The 19,165-nt window shown below is 43.5% G+C and overlaps 1 protein-coding gene across 1 annotated transcript in view; it reads left to right on the top strand.

Annotated features, from left to right (window-relative positions):
* Positions 1-19,165, top strand: part of TSHZ2 (teashirt zinc finger homeobox 2) — a 1,160,839-nt gene that overhangs the window by 814,070 nt on the left and 327,604 nt on the right. The gene's annotated exons all lie outside the window — the stretch shown is intronic.

The raw sequence follows: 19,165 nt of genomic DNA, 5'->3' as shown, positions 1-19,165 counted from the left end.
GGACTGAACCCTGTGGTACTCCACTTGTCACTGGTCTGAAGTCGGATTTAGAGTCTGCTACTTACACAGTGTGTGTTCTGTCAGTGAGCCAGTTGGCAACCCATCTTGTGACATAGGGATTTATACCTAGTTTAGTGAGTTAATATAATTCCAGAGTGGGGGATGTTGTCGAAAGCCTTGGCAAGATCTAGATAGGCTGTGTGAACCACCTAACCCTCATCTACGGCTTTGGTGACCGCTTCTAAGAAGTGTGTCAGGTTTAGGAGACATGATCTGCCTTTTACAAACCCGAACTGGGTGGGGTCCAGAGTTTGGAGATCACCAATGTCACTGTTTATAAGTTCCACATGCTTTGCCTTTAATGTTTTATTTAAACACATATGTAAAAATGTATGCATTTAAATAAACTTGTTCTTAAGCTAATATAGCAACACAGAGAGAGAAATGCATTTGAGTGTCATATACTTAGGTTAAGAATTAAAAAAAATTGCAATATTTGTCGCTGATTGGGATGGTTGCAGGAGTGAAATATATAAAACCTGTATGAAATCACATACTAAATGTAATTTCACAGTGAATATGTAACATACCATCATCATGGCAAAAGGCAAAAATCAAAAATGGTCATCTGGGAGTCAGCATGGTGGCTTAGTGGAAAATGTCTCTCCTTAGAGAATGGGTGGGCTGTCTATCTTCACCTTGACTGAAGAGCTAGCATTCAGTAACAGAGTGCTAATGTGTGAGTAATTCTATGAGGAAAACAAGGCTGCCACTTCATGGCAGCATATTAAGCTAAAGTGAAATTCAAACAAAAAAGCAAACTGCCACTGTTTTTGCACTCTGTAAATAGCACTTTGCTGTTTAGCAACTGTAAAGTAAAAAAAAAATAAACAAAGGGAAAAAATGAAATCTGTGAGTGTGTGTGTATGTGTGTGTGTGTGTGTGTGTGTGTGTGTGTGTGTGTGTGTGTGTGTGTGTGTGTGTGTGTGTGTGTGTGTGTGTATAAAAGACTTCTTCCAATAACAATTACATATGCTGCAACAAGTTTGAAACATTATGTGGAGGAATTATTTTACATCAGAAATATGAAAAAAAAGTATATGGTAATAAAAAATCCAAAATACTTTAAAAGCCCATTCTCTGTGCACAATAGAAAGTCCAGGGTGTGTTGTTACTGAGGAAATAACATCTTTCAAGGTATACATGCCCTCTGCTTGTGACATTGGTCCTCATAACACCCATGGGCAGGTGTTATTTCTGGAATAACACACAACCTCTTGGCCATTACTTGCTTATGACTGTACAATCTGGATTTCCGTCCTGATGTTGGGTCACAGAGTGTGTGTGCCATCTTCATGCTCTTCCAGCTTAAGAGCATGTTTATTTCAATGCATACATGTCTGCATGTGTTTTCTTTGGGTATTCTAGTTTTGTCCCACTTCCAAAAAACATGCTGGCTGACTACTGTAAGCTGTATATATATATATATATATTTTGCATGTAACCTTGCTCTTTTAACTTGAGTTGTAGTTGAAAAGAGCCTTGTTTCCTAGTTAACAAATTAATTAACTTAAATTAAAACTAAAGTCTGAAAAAGTAAAAGCATCCTAACTTTCATTATATTATTGCCTTCCTTCATGCCTCCTGGATGTATACAGTATGATCAGACGTTAAAGACTGCTGCCAAGAAACAACATTTTCCAACTCCCAGTTATGCATCAGGGAATGCCGCAGTGTTGTCTTCTGCAAGGGAATGACAGGGTCACCAGCATGCAACACTACTGAACTTGCACAATGCATCAAAGAGTTTGAGACTGCCTTGTTATGTGCATGCAAAAAACAACCTGAACTTCCCCACCATCACCTCCTGCAACATCTACAGGGTTTGATATGACTCTTTGAAATGCATGAGCACTAAGCATGATGGCTTGTTTATTTCAACTTGAAGTCCGTTGCCTCAAGTACAAAAAGCTCTAACCACAGGTGCTCAAGAAACACAAGTATTCATCTAAATAAAACCTAACAAAGGAACCATTTTTACAAGTCTGCAAGCCCTCTACATCCCCATGTGGGGACTGTCCCTCCAAACCCTTTATTTGTATATGGTGACTACTATGCTCATAAAATGAGCAATTATTCATAAAACTAAAATAAAAATGGATTGCTGTTTCTTCACTACTCATCAATGTTGCATATGAAATGCACAAACATTTCAAGTCTAATACAGCTACATTAGAAGTAGCAGTAAAGCAGTAAGAAAAGCACACCCTGAGCAAACAGCAGAAGGAGCAGTTCCATATCTAGCAAGTCAGCATGAGCTCCCTTATACGGTACTGCTCAAAGTGCAGAGTCCATCCCCACTTCACACTTCATGATTGATATGATTCTGCATTTGTTTTGTTGCGTGTTCCTGCCTGTGACTAGCTGGCAAATGTTAAGACATCAGAGTTGTTTGATTGCTACAGTATTTCTTCCCAACTGGTCAGTGTCTGCATATCATACATATGGATCAGTGAAGCACAGGGCCTGCCATCTCTGCTATGTGGCAGTCACAACCAGCCTTCTGTGACTAGTCCACTACTTCTTTTCACCTCCGTGTCTTCATTAAAGCCTGTCATCATAGTGAGAATAAATTGCCTGCTATGCCACACAGACACACACGCACACACACACACACACACACACACGCACACACGCACGCACACACGTGCACATGCGCACACACGCACACACGCACACACGCACACGCACACACACACACACACACACACGCACAGTACTGACACACACACACGCACACACACACACACACACACACACACACACGCACAGTACTGACACACACACACACGCACACACACACACACACACACAGAAACACACACACACACACATTGGCAACCATGGTCTAATCTGAAGTTATTGGAGGTACTTTTGATAAAGTCCAGCTGTTTATTGTAAATCATTTATGTGGTAAGATTTGCAGCATACGCTAGTACAGTAGCACTTATATTCACTCATTTATTATTTATTGGGAAACACAAGCTGGTACAATAGCGTACATTTTCATTAGTCATATATTGTACAGCACAAGACGGAAGAGTAGAGCTTATGTTCACTAGTGAGTTGTCATTCTGCACAAGCTGGTACAATGATACACGTGTTCATTACTGATCCATCATGCGATACAAGCTGGCACAGCAGTGCTCGCTAGTGATCGCTAACCTGACTGACATGATTTAGGAATGGATTTCTGTTACTTTAGATCACGGAAGGAAGAATCATACCTTTGAAGAACAGCTGCTTTTGTTGGAGAAGGAGAAGATGCTTTTAGGTAGTAGGAGTAAGCAGGGTGGATGCAATCTGTGTGGTAAGGTTTGCTAGCTGGATTTGAAGCATGCATGTCACAGCAGAGCTGGGTACTCATCCATTTAGGAGGAGGGGGTTGGCATAATGGTCCAAGTGTTTACCCTAGTTCATATGGAACATGTAGTGTCTAGGTCAGTGAATTATATCATAATTCCCTTTGCCAGTGCTAATGAAGTAGGGGGTGAGACTAACCTAACTATACAAGTTATAATGGTCAATGTTCAATGTCAGTGGTATAACTCTTCAGTAAACAGAGTACCATCACTGGTTTAACTCTGCAGGTGACAGTGTACCATCACTGTTTAACTCTGCAGGTGACGGTGTACCATTACTGGTTTAACTCTGCAGGTAACAAAGTAACACCACTAGTTTAACTCTGCAGGTGACAAAGTATCACCACTGGTTTAACTCTGCAAGTGATGCAAGTGACAGACTATCATCACGAGTTTAACTCTGAGGTATACTGTGTACTATCACTGGGTTAACCCTGTAGGTGACACAGCACCATCACTGGTTTACCTCTGCAGGTGACACAGTATCATCACTGGGTTAACTCTTCAGGGGATGGATTGCCATCACTTGTTTAACTCTGGAGTATAGAGTGTACCATCACTACTTTAACTCTGCAGGTAACAGTGTACCATCACTGACGTAACTCTGCAGGTGACAGTGTACCATCACTGGTTTAACTCCACATGTGACAGTGTACCATCAATGGTTTAATTCTACAGCTGGCCCAGTACCATCATTGGTTTAACTCTGCAGGTTACAGAGTGCTGCCATTTGTCTAATTTTGCAGTTGACTGCATGCTGTGACTGATTTACTTCTGGAGGTAAGAGAGCACTGATACTGTCTTAAAACTACATTGTAAAGCCCTGCTCTCACTGGTTTAATTCCACACTTTTAAACCACTGCCACTTAGGTGACAGAGCACTGTCACCAACTTACTGACCACTCAATTTGGCAACCCTCAAAGTCATGGCACAGGCCATCAAAAATCAGAGCAAAGGATCCAGACTTTGCCTGTGTGCAAATTTGCACTGTCAAGAGGGTCTGTCCGATAAAGATGTGCTCTGGCGACAGTTATAAATTTGTGTCTTTGTAGTGCTTGCCACACTATTTCAAAACAAAGGCGGATGGGATAAGAGTGGTACAGATATTGCTACATTTCATGCGGTGGCATGATTTGTACATGTTCTTGCTGTTTGAATTTGCAAAGCAAATAAATCAGAAAACAAGGGACTTATTTAAAAATATGAAGCCAATACAGCAAAAACATCATCACTTCATGATTCCAAATGGAAAAAAATGATTTGTTTTAAAAGAACATGCTACAATGGTTAAAATTCTTCAAGATAAGTATGGAACTCCTTCCTAGAAGAAATATGGAACAATGTCTTACTTCTTTCAAGCTTCTGACCAGCTTTTGCATCACCCGATTATAAATCACTTAGAGTAACTGTCACTGTCCCTCTCTATAGTACACATCTTTGTTTTGAGGTACAGGGTACAGATTGCGAACCTTTCCTGAGTTTTCAGCCTTTTCAACATAAATTTTTCAGAAAAGCATTTATGTGCACTGCCATGGTGTAGCAACAGTAGTGATGTAGTGTTGTTTTTCAGGACATCATGTAGGTTAGAAGGTATATCCAAGTAGGGTATATTATATAATGGATGGGGACTGCAAGGGCTGAGGTGTGTGACAGGCCCTAGAACTGAGACGGAGACCATTAATACAAGGTCATATTCTCATTTCTAATTATGTGATATTAACCCTCCTACATTGTTTTTACAAAGAACATATATCCTTCAGTGATCTATAAATGCATGCAGTTATGTTTTAGTAAAATTTTACATTGCAGTGATTTGAGTGTTGCCATTTTTTTTCTAAGATACATGGTTGCAAGAAATTATTTACAGTGCATTATATAAATCCATATTAAAAATGCTCATTTAAGATTCTGTATACAAAATAAAAATATAACAAGACCAGCTGCAGAAGTATATTAATGGAATATACTTTCATTCAGAAGCAGCAAGTGATGTAGAGTTACAGATTTTATGGTAAAAAGAAAAAATGCAGTGCAAGCAGAAGTTCCACAGTTTATGAAACTCAATTAATGAATGTTGAACTCATGAACTGGTAAAAGAAACTCAGTAGGTAGAAGCCGAAACAAAAATGTTTAGTGAAAACATATCTAGGGACAGGCGGAAGCAAAATTAAAGCAAACAATGAGAAAGAATACTCATGAAGTGGGATAAGAAAGGAATCACAGTGTAGTATAGGAGTCCATTTTTTGTGATAGTCGAATAGCTCTGGACAAAAGTTCTAATGACAAGAAGTTTTCAGTGGCGATTTGGCAGATTGGACAGGAATGCAAATGAGAACTAACTGAATTGCAGGCATCTATATTACCCGATCGAACATTTAGGTTAGCGAAAACCTAAACATTGACCTGGTAATGTCGAAAAACTAAAACAGCAAACAGCTGATTTAATGTAGGGAATGAATTCCCTTGGCCAAAAAAAATTTTAAACCAAAATGAATTGGGGGGGGGGGGGGGCGGGGGGCTTTGGTCAACATTATACTATTTACATACCTTTGTAAACATATGAATGAAACTATCAAAATTATCCCCCTCTGTAAATTGTGGAAAACATTTACTGACCTTTATTGCTTCTGGAGTTCAGTTACTCCCTTCCCAAATACTTCCATGACCCTGGCGTAGAGTCAGCATCTCCTTTTCATGTTGTCTCTGCCTCTCATTCTCTTCAGCTTACAGATGTCTCAGTCTCTCTGCCGCTTCAATTCCATTTATTTTTTCTGCCGCAGTCTCTCTGCTGATTCCACTTCCAAATGTTTGGCCTCAGTTCAAGTCTCTATAACTCCAAATGGATTTTTAAGTATTCTGTGGAAAGGTTGAACTGTCCATTTTATGAGAGTTGTACATCTTCATGGCCAGCCTGATTGTCCTCCTGGTTGCTGGTCTGTGATGCAGCTGTGCCCAAGGCTGCAATCATTTCTACTTTAGTCAGGCTGGCATGTACCAATCATTTAGCCTGGCACATCTCAGCCAACTGGCTCCTTTTCAGCTTGCTATACTCCTCTGCTGACATCATTGCCTGCTCTCCCTGACTAACTAAGCTAACAAAAAAAAAAATAAAACTATTGTGATATGAAACTCTGAATTTTCACTGTGTGGCTGATTGAGAGTACAAACACCTTCCTTAGTGACCACTGTTTACAGGCTACAGGAATTCAATATCCACACCACTGAATCCTAATATGTGAATATCCCACCACTGCCAACCAATTAATATGTGATGCCCCACCAAAGGCCCAGTAATAAAGGAGCCTCAGTCCTCACTACTGGCAACAGTGTATATGTCCCCACTGTTGCCAATGGTGAGGATTTAGGCTCCTTGATTACTAGGCCAGTGGTGGGGCATCACATTGTCAACTAGAGTGTTTCGACAAAACAGATGTGACTTTAGTTGAAACTCACAAATGTTAGCATCTCCCCTATATATATTGACACACACACACACACACGCACACACACACGCACACACGCACACACACACACACACACACACACACACACACACACACACACACACACACACACACACACACACACACACACACAAACACACACACACACACATGCACGGGTCTACATCTCAGTAGACCAACATTCAGAACACCGAGCCGAAAAGCAAGAAGTTTCACATCAGCAAAACTTCACATTACAGACCTCTGAATGCAAAACACTCCTCCACACCCCCTAGTTAATATATACCAATTCAATGGTTGGACAATAGTAATGAAAAAAAATTGCAACAGTCAGTGATCACTGCAATCCGGGTTCCTATTACCTGATTGGACATTTAGGTTAGCGAATACCTAAATGTCGATCTGGTAATAGCGAAAGCAAAAAAACGCAAACAGACGATTTAACACAGGGAAAGAATTCCCTTGACCATTATGTGGATTTTTTCCCCTTTCCCCACTGTAGAGCGATCTCGTAGTTGGTATATTTAGTTGGGGGGGTATGGTTCTTGATCCTCTTACTCCATGGTAAAGCTGTAACTGCTATTTCTAAATTCTCTGATACTGATTGCTTAAATTATAATACTGTTAAAAATTGTCTATTATAGTGCTTTAAGTTAACACCTGAAGCTTATAGAAAAATGTTTAGTGAGCATAGACGCAAGGCAGATGAAAGTGTGTATGAATATATTGCTGAACTAAGCACTTATTCTCATAGATGGGTGAGTGTGTGTCAGGTCACCACTTTTGAAGGTCTGGAAGATCTTCAGGTGAGGGAACAAGCCCTTAGCACTTTGCCTGAGGACATGAGAATCTGGTTAGTAGACAGGCAATGTAATACTGCAGATGAGTTGGGGAACAAGGGAGACCTATATTTAGCAAACAGGGCATCACTTTACAGGAAAGGGATACCCAGTGCTGCACATGGGTCTAAGGGAATCCATGGTGGGCAGCCTAGTCAGCCCCAACAGAGTGCCAGTAGCCAGGTACATGTCCAGGACCAAGGGTTAAATGCTTTAAATGCAACCAGTGGGATGATGTAGCATATAGATGTCCAAGGAGGCAAGGTGGGGAGCAAAAGGTGGGAGAGCCAGTAAGTGGAAATGACAGAATGCCAGCAGTAAATTGTCTGGAGACAGCAAGGGTATCAAACTACCACAAGGGGTTATATCCTATCTTAGTAAATTGGAAAAAGGCCACTTCTAAGAGAGACACAGCCTTTGACCTAACCATTGTGAAGCCTGCAATGGTTAAAGAGGAGCACTACTTGCTTGGGCAGTCTACTCCACTCAGAGCTTTAGGAGGGACCCCATTCTAAATACCTTTGGCTTGGGTTCACCTTGACTGGGAGGGTGGAAAACAAAGCCAGCAAGTAGGTGTGTTTGAGGATATCCCTGCAGATGTCCTGATAGTGAATGATTTTGATAATGCAGTACCTTGTGTGCATGCAGTGACATGCAGTCAGGCTTGGTGACAAGCATGTGGGTCTGGTAGCCTGGGGGGACTCAGACAGACTGCACACTTGAAGCCAGGACTGGTGAGGTGGTTACTTCAGGAAGAGAGCTACCCTGTAGCAGTGAGACTGAAGGTGAGCCACAGCTGCTTGTGGATACTGATGTTCCCTTGGACAGAGTGACTGCAAGGGCAGAGGTGAGTAGTAGTACACAGGCTGTCAGTGAGGCACCGCTGTCATAGAATATCATACTTCCCATGGAAGGGGAGTTGGGAAGGGTTACAAAGAGAGAGTTGAGACAGACTCAGCTCTCAGACCTTACTTTACAAGGCCTGAGGGAGGTACCTAGTGAGGCATCTGATTTTCAAGGGAAGGGGAAGTCTGTATACTGGGACAAAGGGTTACTGTATAGAGAGTGGACCCCTGAGGGAGGGCTAGAGGGTGAGAGAATACAGCAGTTGGTAGTGCCCAGAGCCTACCATCTGGCACTTCTAGCCAGAGCCCATGACATTCCCTTTGCAGGTCATATGGGCATAAAGCATACAAAGAGACATATTATTCAGAACATTTATTGGCCTGAGATTTCCAGAGATGTAACAGGGTACTGCAGGACCTGTGAGCAGTGCTAAAAGGTAGGCAAGGCAGGCGACAAGGTGAAAGCTCCCTTGGTGTCTTTGCCTGTGATTGAGGGGCCATTTCAGAGGATAGCTATGGATATTGTGGGGCCTCTGAGTACCCTCACAATCCACAATGAAGAAGTATATCCTGGAGTAGTAGATTATACTACCAGATACCCTGAGGCAGTGGCATCACCTTCCATTGAGGCAGAAAATGTGGCAAATGCTTTGTTAGAGATTTTCAGCAGCATAGGTTTCCCAAAAGAAATACTGACTGACAGAGGTGCCATTTTCACGTTAGACTTCCTGGCTTATCTGTGGAAGCACTCTGGGGTGAAGCACATAAAGACCACCTCCTACCATCCCCAGACTAATGGTCTGGTGGAGAGGTTAAGTACTACACTAAAGACCATGCTAGGGGCATTTGCAAACCAGCTCAAGAGGGAGTGGGACAAATATTTGCCCTATCTGTTGTTTGCTTACAGAGAGATGCCTCAGGAATCCACAGGTTTTTCACCCTTCGTGTTGATGTATGGGATAGGGTGAAGGGACCTCTAGATTTGATTCAAGATGATTGGGAGAATAAGTGGGAATCCCACAAGAAGTCTGTTGTGGCATATGTCCTAAACCTTAGAACAAGGCTCAGGGAGCTCATGGGCTTAGCCCAAGAGAACCTGGCAAAAGCCCAACAGCAGAAAAAGATCTGGTATGACAGGAATGCTCAAGCTAGAGATTATGCTGTAGGGCAGCAGGTAATGGTTCTCATTCCTGTCAGACACAACAAGCTGCAGGTGGCTTGGGAGGGACCCTACAAGGTGGTAAGGAGGGTCAGTGATGATGTTTTTCATGTTTCACTGTTGCAGTTATCACATTTGGGTTATCTGCTTGCAGTAGCCCTCAGTCGGCCTGATTATCAAAGTCTTGGGTCCTGCGTCGGTTGCTGTCTCATCTTCCATGACATCATGTAGTCAGGGGTATAAAGCATGCAGCCAATGCCATTACATCAGTCTTTCTTGCCGTGTGGTGCCCGACGCAGAAGCAGTTCACAAGTGCCGGTTGGCCGACTCCTGAAATTTACGTTTTCGAGTTTCAGAACCTAACTCTTCAACTAAAGCTAAGCACCCTGTCGGGGAAACTTTTTCTTGCTCTAAACCGATGTCAGTAAAAGTCAATAATAGTATTTCTTGTGGAAAGCAAATACCTCATAAAGATTTTAATTCGTACTGTATTCCTTGCCTAGGCCCTGACCACGACGTACCTCGCTGTCAATTTTGTGTCTTATTTAAGCAACAAACTATTCGTCATCGGTATATTTACACTTCTAAATATTTTGGTACTCAGTTCAGTTACCCAGTTATGGCTTCGGTAAGCCACCCGACTATCAACATTCCAAAAAAATGCAAAGATAAAGACAGAGACAGGCTGCCTAGGTCCAAAGCTGCTGACAATGCTTCTCCTAAGCTAGTCACCACACCAGATGTCCTTCAAGGATGCATCTGCAGTCATCACATATGGGTTGTCCTGCCTCAGGCAGCCCTTCGGTCGGCCGGATTCCGAAGTCTGGGTCTGGCCTCGGCTGATGTCGCACTTTCCCCGACGTCAGAGCATCTGGGGTATAAAAGCATCAGCCGACACCATTTTCCTCAGTCTTTCTTGCCGCGTGGTGCCCGAAGCAGAAGCAGTTCACAAGTGCCAGTCGACCAGCTCCTGTGATTCAGCTACCGAAGACTTCGAAAAAGCTAAGTACCCTGTTGGGGACTCTTTCTTGCCTCAGCCGATGTCAGATAAAGTTAATAATTGTTTAACTTGTGGGAAACAAATACCTCATAAGGATTTCCACTCTTACTGCCTCCCCTGCCTAGGCCCAGACCACGACGTCTCGGCCTGTTCAGCCTGTGCTTCCTTCAACCGACGAACTCTTAGACGTCGGTCGGAGTTTGCAGAGGAATTCTTTGGGGCTAGTTTTGCTTACAAGATGCCGTCGGAGACTCCGACTTCGCATTTAGTTAAGAAACGGAAAGACAAGGACCAACACACGCGGGCCGCGGTTTCGGCTGAAACCATGGTCAGGCCTACTGCTAGTGTCTCGGTCTCGGCTGAAACCGAGTCCTTGGTACTTCCGATTACCGAAACCGCACAACCGACTACCTCGGCCCCGGAGGCCCCGGCCGAGTCGGTTATTGAATTACTTACTGAAACTGGTGTCCAGGAACCTTCTGACACCATTCCTTTAAACAAGTCTACTCCTGCACGTGGTGCAGCCAGACCTCCTGCATCCATGTCCATTAAGGCTTTCTTTAGGGCTAAAGCTGTTAAACTTACTAAAGCTTTGCCTCCCAAGGTTACCTCTCAGAGACCTTCTACTGGCTCTCAGATTCTTAGCTTAGCAGAGGATCTTATCTCCTTAATTAGAGGTTCCCAACCTCATCCGGACAGGGGCTCTCAACCACCTCCAGACAAAAGGCCCAGAGTTGAGCCCTCTGACCCCCACTCCTCAGATGAGTCCACTGATGGCTCTACTCTGTCAGACCACCAGGAGGAGGCTTATTTGGCCTACGAGGATTCTGATGCTGAAGAATCTATTCCCTCGGCCTCCCCTCCTGAAGAGTTTTCCTTTGGAGAGACATTACACTCTATGAGAGAACATTTTCAATGGCAGGGTCAGGAATTCTCTGATTCCAGAAAGAGATTAAGGACCTTTTTACATTTACCTCAGCATAGGCCTTTAGCTATACCTCCTGTTTTGAATGTCATTGATGATGTGTACTCTGATGCTAGTACAGCCCCTGACTCTCTCCCTCCGGCTCCTGCCAAACCTGATAGGTACTACAGGGTCCCAGACTCACATCTACACCTGTACAAGGCCCACTCTGCTGATCCAGAAACAATTTCCCAGGGCCCAAAAGGGGTTGCAGCTGCCACTGCTAGAAATCCTCTTCCCTCTGAAAGGGAGTCCAGAGCTTTAGAGATGGGGTAAGAAAGTGTATACTTCTGCAACTCTTTCCATGAGGGCATTAAATTGTCAATTTCATATGATACAGTACCAAGAGTATTTGTTAGATGAATTGCATAAGAAACTGTCTTCTTCTGAACCCCTTGATCGCAAATCCCTTCAGGATCTGGTACATAACTCCCAGCAGGTTAGTAACCATTTCTTGCAGTGTGGTTATGATGCATTGGAAGCTTCATGTAGATCAGCTATGACAGGTGCAGTTATACGTAGGCATGCCTGGCTGAAGGAACAATCTCTGCGAGACCATGTTAAAGCTAAGCTTTTGGATGCTCCTATGGAAAAGCAAAAATTATTTGGTTCCACGGCTCAAGAGGTCTTAAAGAAATTTGAAGAAAAGGCAAAATCTGTGCAAACAGTCAAAGACTTTCTGCAAGTCCAACCACTGAGATTCAGCATAAATTTGCCTACTAAGAATTGGTCCTTTTCGGACTCAGACAGATCTCATAGAGGCAGGAATAGGCATGCCAGAGGTAGAGGGCAAGCTAGAGGCTCCTACAGAGGCCATCAATGGCAGCCTCCAAACCAGAGAGGTAGTGCTGGAACTACAACTGCTACACCAGGACAGACTCAATGACTTTGTTTTGACTCCGCCGACCAGAGCTCAATTAGAAGCACCTTTGGGCGGAAATCTTTCTTTATTTTCAAAAAATTGGCACAGTATTACAAGGGACACATGGACACTGCAAATAATAGACAAAGGATACAGGTTCCATTTCCACACATTGCCAAAAAGAAAAGGCAAGCCAGACCTGCCACCAAATCAGAGGGCAGAGGCTTTGAAACAAATTTCCAACTTAATACAAATGAAAGCTATAGAAAAGGTACCTCTTTCAGAACAAAGCCAAGGATTTTACTCCAGATTATTCCTTGTTCCAAGAAAAGAAAATCAATGGAGGCCTATTCTCGACTTGTCCGCACTGAATACTTACCTCATTGTGCCAAAATTCAAAATGCTGACTCTACAGCAACTCCTTCCCATGCTGGGCAAGGGGTCTTGGCTGGTGACTCTAGACCTCAAGGAGGCATACCTGCATGTCCCTATCAGACAAAGTTGCAGAAGACACCTCAGATTTCTTGCAGGGTCAGAGCATTATCAATTCTCAGCATTGCCCTTTGGCTTATCTACTGCGCCCAGAGTATTCACGAAATGCCTGGTATCAGTAATTGCACACTGCAGACTTCAGGGGATTCAAATTTACCCATATCTGGATGACTGCCTTATACAAGCGGACAGCAAGCAAACTTTGTTAAAGGACTTGGATTATGCCATCCATCTACTGCAGGCCTTGGGATATACAGTCAACATCCACAAATCAAGACTTGTTCCCTCCCAAAGAATGACTTTTCTGGGTGCGGATCTAGACACTACCACCCAAATGGCCTTTCTCACAGAAGAAAAACAAAAACAACTACCAGATTACTTCAAGAATCTGACAAGACAAACTCAGCTGACTGCAAGGAAATTCCTGCAGGCCCTGGGTTACATGGCATCTTGCATTCTTCTGATTCCACAAGCAAGGCTGCATATGAGAAAAATTACAATGGTACCTAAGGAGTTTATGGGCTCAGCACAGTCACAGCTTAGAAACTTTGATCCCACTCATTCCATGCCTTCAAAGGGAATTTCTGTGGTGGGCTCAAGCCTGCCAGTCGAACAGCGGGTTGCCCTTCAGCAAGCCAAGAGCCAACCAAACCATCATTATGGATGCTTCAGACCAAGGTTGGGGAGCACACATGGAGGGCAGATGTATCCAAGGGCTATGGTCACAAAGAGAGCTGCGCATGCACATAAACCAAAAGGAAATGCTGGCAGTGATACACGCAATCGAGGCCTTCAAACTTTTTCTTCATCAAGGCCACCTACTCATAAGGACAGACAACACCACAGTTATGTGGTACATAAACAAGCAAGGAGGCACCCATTCCTACCCTCTTTGCAGACTGGCAATGAATCTATGGGAAATTTCCTTGAAACTCAATATACAGCTGCAGTCCCAGTTCATGCCAGGGAAAGACAATGTACTGGCAGACAGCTTAAGCAGAAATATCATGGATGCACACGAATGGATGCTGCACCCAGACATCTTCTTACTCATAACACAATCATGGGGAAGGCCGGAAATAGATCTGTTTGCCTCCCCCCACAATCATCAACTGAAGAAATTCTGCTCAAGGACATACCACCCACAAGCATGGAAAGTGGACGCTCTCTCTTTCAGCTGGAAAGCTCTAACAGTGTATGCTTTTCCACCTCTCCCATTAATGAACAAGGTCTTACTGAAGATCAGGACAGAGCAGCCCAGAGTGGTTCTGATAGCTCCAAACTGGCCAAGACAGCACTGGTACCCACTGTTAAAGAGCATGTCACAGATGAAACCGTGGCCTCTCCCCCTATGGCCACTTCTACTGACGCAGCACAATTTCAGGATTCTGCATTCCAACCTGAAAACCTTACAGCTAACTGCCTGGAAAATACCATGACTCCTTTTCAGGATAAGCTATCCAGAGAGTGAAGGATATTATTATGGAAGCTCGCCGGCCTTCCACAAGGAAGGCATATTCAGCAAAATGGAAAAGATTTCACACTTGGAACACAACAAAGGGCCTAGATGTGACAGTGATGAACTGGAATATTTGGCAGAATTGTTCCACAATGGCCTGTCTTACTCTTCCATTAAGATACATGTCTCAGCAATTTCAGCAGAATACAATGTTAATCCACCTGTCTTCTCTCATCCTCTCCTGAGACAGTTTCTAAGAGGAATCAAAAACATCAATCCTCCAAGGAAACCACCTCTACCTACTTGGGACCTTAACTTCGTGTTGGAAAAACTAACACTTCCTCTCATTGAACCAGCAGCATCGGCAGATCTACAGTTTCTGTCTTGGAAAACTGCCTTCCTTCTGGCCATAACCTCAGCAAGAAGAGTATCTGAGTTACAAGCTCTAATGGCAGTACAGCCATTTCTTATCTTTCATCAGGACAGAGTTTCTTTGAGAACCAATCCTACATTTATGCCAAAGGTGGTATCCAGGGTATCTTTGAACCAAGCTATTCACTTGCCTACATTCTTCCCACAACCACAAAATAAAGGGGAGAAACTTCTGCACACCCTGGACATACACAGACAGTTGCGCTACTACTTGGACAGAACTAAAAGTTACAGAAAGACTGACCAGCTGTTTGTAGCATATGCTGCTGGGGCACAAGGAAAAGCAATTTCCAAACAGACAATTTCAAAATGGATAGGAAATTGCATTCATTTTTGTTACTCCTTTCATGGAAAAACTGTGCCAGCTAACATTAGACCTCATTCCACGAGAGCCACAGCCACCACCACAGCCTTCCTAAAAGGGGTGGCTACCAAGGACATTTTAGAAGCTACTACATGGAGCTCCATGCATACATTTGCCAAGCATTACAATTTACCTTTATACTCCAGATCCAGATCAGGCTTTGCTACGGCAGTCCTGCAGGGTATCTTAACTACAGCATCCTTTACTTAGTACCTCCACCCCCAGATTGGCTATGGTATTCTATCCATATGTGATGACTGCAGATGCATCTTTGAAGGACATAGTACAGTTTTGTACCTACCATAAATGTAGATGTCCGATAGGTATGCATCTGCAGTCAGGTTTACCCTCCCTCCTTCCCCTTTGTGGTATACTTCTTGGGTACTTACCCCTCTTATAGCTAGCTAGGGGGATCTATTATGGTGTATTTGTTTTTTATAGTACTGTGCATGTTTGGATTTGTTTTTGCAATGCATATCTCCAAATTTTAGCCTTCCTTAGAGGGCACCTGGCATCTGGGGCAAGAAAAACTGAGGAAAATGGCGTCGGCTGATGCTTTTATACCCCAGACGCTCTGACGTTGGGGAAAGTGCGACATCAGCCGAGGCCAGACCCATACTTTGGAATCCGGCCAACCAAAGGGCTGCCTGAGGCAAGACAACCCATATGCGATGACTGCAGATGCATACCTATCGGACATCTACATTTATGGTAGGTACAAAACTGTACTTTCGCCGGTACTCAGTGAGGTGTTTTCGCAGCCCCTGATACATGCTACTTCAGATTCGCAGGCCTCTACTGAGACCCATTTGGAGTCTGGTATGCCGCGAGATGCTTCAGTTGTGGAACCTGCGGATGTCTCTACCTTGGATGGGTCCGGAGCCACTGTGCAGGCACTGGCTTCTGAGGGTGCATTGAGGCCTACTGACTTGCATATTAAACTGATGCCATCTTCTTCTTTAAGGCCTAAAACTCGATCTATGCCTAGAAAACCGATGCCCAGACTGCATGGTTAGGCCTCTATACTTAAAAAACAATTAATAAGAATGGTTGAAGACCTTATTACTTTAATCAGGGGAAGCCTACCTTCCCCCTCTAAGAGACCTAGGTCTGAATTTGCTTATGATTCTTCTGATCAGGATTCTGAAATTTCTGATTCCTCTGATGACCAGGATTTACCCTTATCTACCTATGAGGATTCTAATGCAGAGGACTCTATTCCATCTGCTTCCCCTCCAGAGGATTTCTCTTTTGGTGAAACCTTGCATGCTGTTAGGGAGCATTTTCACTGGGAAAGCCAGGATTACTCTGATTCTAAAAAGAGGCTTAGGGATTTCTTACTCCTGTCCCAACACAGGCCTTTAGCTATTCCCCCCTGTACTGGACATTGTTGATGATGCCTTTTTGGAATCTAGCTTGGCCCCTGACTCCTTACCTCCTGCTCCCAGAAAACCAGATAGATACTACAGGGTTCCTGACTCTCACAAGTTCCTCTTTAAAAATCCTTCTGTGGATCCTGAGACTATTTCACAGGGACCCAAGGGCATTAAGGCTACTACTGCCAAAAATCCTACCCCCTCTGATAGAGATTCCAGGGCACTGGATAGATGGAGTAAGAAGGTATACACTTCTGCAACCTTGGCCATTAGGGCCTTGAACTGCCAGTTTCATATGTTAAAGTATCAGCAGCATATTATTGGATTGCTCAAACAGAAAATAATGTTGATTCCTGACTGTGCTGAAAATAAGGATTTCCAGGATTTAATGCATTCTGCTAAACAAGTTGGAAAACATACTTTGCAATGTGGTTTTGATTCACTAGAGGCATTTTGCAGGGCTGCTGTCACTGGGACTGTACTTAGAAGGCATGCTTGGCTTAAGGAGCAATCTTTGCCAGATCATGTTAAAGCTAAATTGCTGGATGCTGCCTTAAACCAGGACCACCTGTTTGGTAACAAAGCAGAAGAAGTACTTAAAAAGTTGGCAAAAAAAGCTAAATCTATGGAAACTGTTAAAGATTTCCTGCAAGTACAGCCTCCAAGATTTAGTAGGCATTGGCCGTCTAAGAATTGGTCCTTTCCTGCCTCTTCCAGGCCTTCTCAGTCCAAACCCAGAACCAGCAGAACACTCAGGCTTCAGTCCCAAGGTACGCACAGGACTAAGCAGTGGGGGGCTCCCTCTTCCAAAGCAGGGAGTAGTAGGACTCCCCCCATGATAAATTATCTCAATGACTTAACTTTAAAACTTCCAAGCCCTTCTCATCTGACTGCTCCTTTAGGGGGAAAGATTGCTCTGCAGGCAAAAACTGGAAAGTCATTACCCAGGACAAATGGGTTTTAAATATAGTTTCCCAAGGATACAGATTCCACTTTCATACTTTACCAACCCCAAGCAGCTGGCCAGATCTACCCCCAAATCAGTGGGCAGAGGCTCAAAAGCAATCTCTCTCTCTCTGAAGTATAAGGGCTATTCAAACTGTCCCATAAGAGGAAAGGGGAGAAAGTTTCTACTCAAAACTTTTTTCCTGGTGCCCAGAAAAGACAACTCCTGGCATACTATCTTGGATCTCTCTATCCTAAACACTTTTTTGGTGATCCCAAAATTCAAGATGCTAACTCTTCACCATTTGCTTCCTATGCTAGGCAAGGATGCCTGGTTGACAACACTGGATTTAAAGGAAACATACCTGCAAATTCCAATCAGGGAATCTTGCAGAAGATGCCTATGCTTCAAAGCAGGTTACATGCACTATCAGTTCTCTGCCCTGCCCTTTGGCTTATCTACTGCACCCAGGGTATTCACAAAGTGCCTAGCTCCAGTCATTGCATTTTGCAGGCAAAGAAATATTCAAATATACCCATACCTGGACAATTGTCTAATTCGGGCAGAAAGCCAGGACATACTTTTGAATCATCTGGCCTTTGTACAAAAGGTGCTAACTTGTCTGGGGTACACCATAAATGAAAAGAAATCACATCTTGTACCCTGTCAACAAATTATATTCCTGGGAGCAAGCTTGAACACAACTTCCCAGATGGCTTTCCTCACGCCAAAGAAACAAGTTCATTTGACAGCTTACTTCAAACTAATGGCCACAAAGACCCTGCTATCTGCAAGACAAATACTGCAAGCTTTGGAGTTCATGGCCTCATGCATTCTCCTAATTCCATATGAAAGACTGCATATGAGGAAACTACAATGGTATCTAAAAAGCCTGTGGTGTCAACATTCTCAGGATCTAGAAGCTATGATTCCTATCGTACCTTGCCTACAGTTAGAGTTCCTTTGGTGGGCAGAGGCCTGCCACCAAAACAAGGGACTGCCATTCACTCTACCCCCTGCCACCCAAACCCTAACAACAGACGCATCAGACTATGCATGGGGGGGGGGGGCTCACTTGGCAGGGAAGTGCATTCAGGGCAAATGGAACCCAAAACAAATGCACTTGCATATCAATCAAAAGAAATGCTAGCTGTACAGAATGCTCTAACAGCCTTCAAGGACCACATTGTTCCAGGACAATTAATGGTAAAGATGGACTACACCACTGTTATGTGGTACATAAACAAGCAGGGAGGGGGGAACTTACTCATGCCCTCTCTGCAAACTAGCCATGGATCTGTGGAAAGGGTCTATATTAGAACACAAACTTTCAAAATTTTGAGTGTTCTTATATCGAACCCTAGGGAAAAATTTGCTGTTCCAAGACACATACACACAACACAAGCACACCAAACAAACAGCAATCCACACACATACACCTAAACTCTTACACCAAACCCTACACTAAACTATACATATACCACTAACTATCCACTTACATTAACCCCAACCCTAACCCTAAGGTCCGTCACTATCGCAC

The sequence above is a fragment of the Protopterus annectens genome, chromosome 12.part0 (genome assembly GCF_019279795.1).
Source record: "Protopterus annectens isolate FY-2018-M chromosome 12.part0, PAN1.0, whole genome shotgun sequence".
NCBI lineage: Eukaryota > Metazoa > Chordata > Ceratodontiformes > Protopteridae > Protopterus > Protopterus annectens.
The sequence above is the reverse complement of the archived record's forward strand: the minus strand, read 5'-3'. Positions and strand labels throughout refer to the sequence as shown.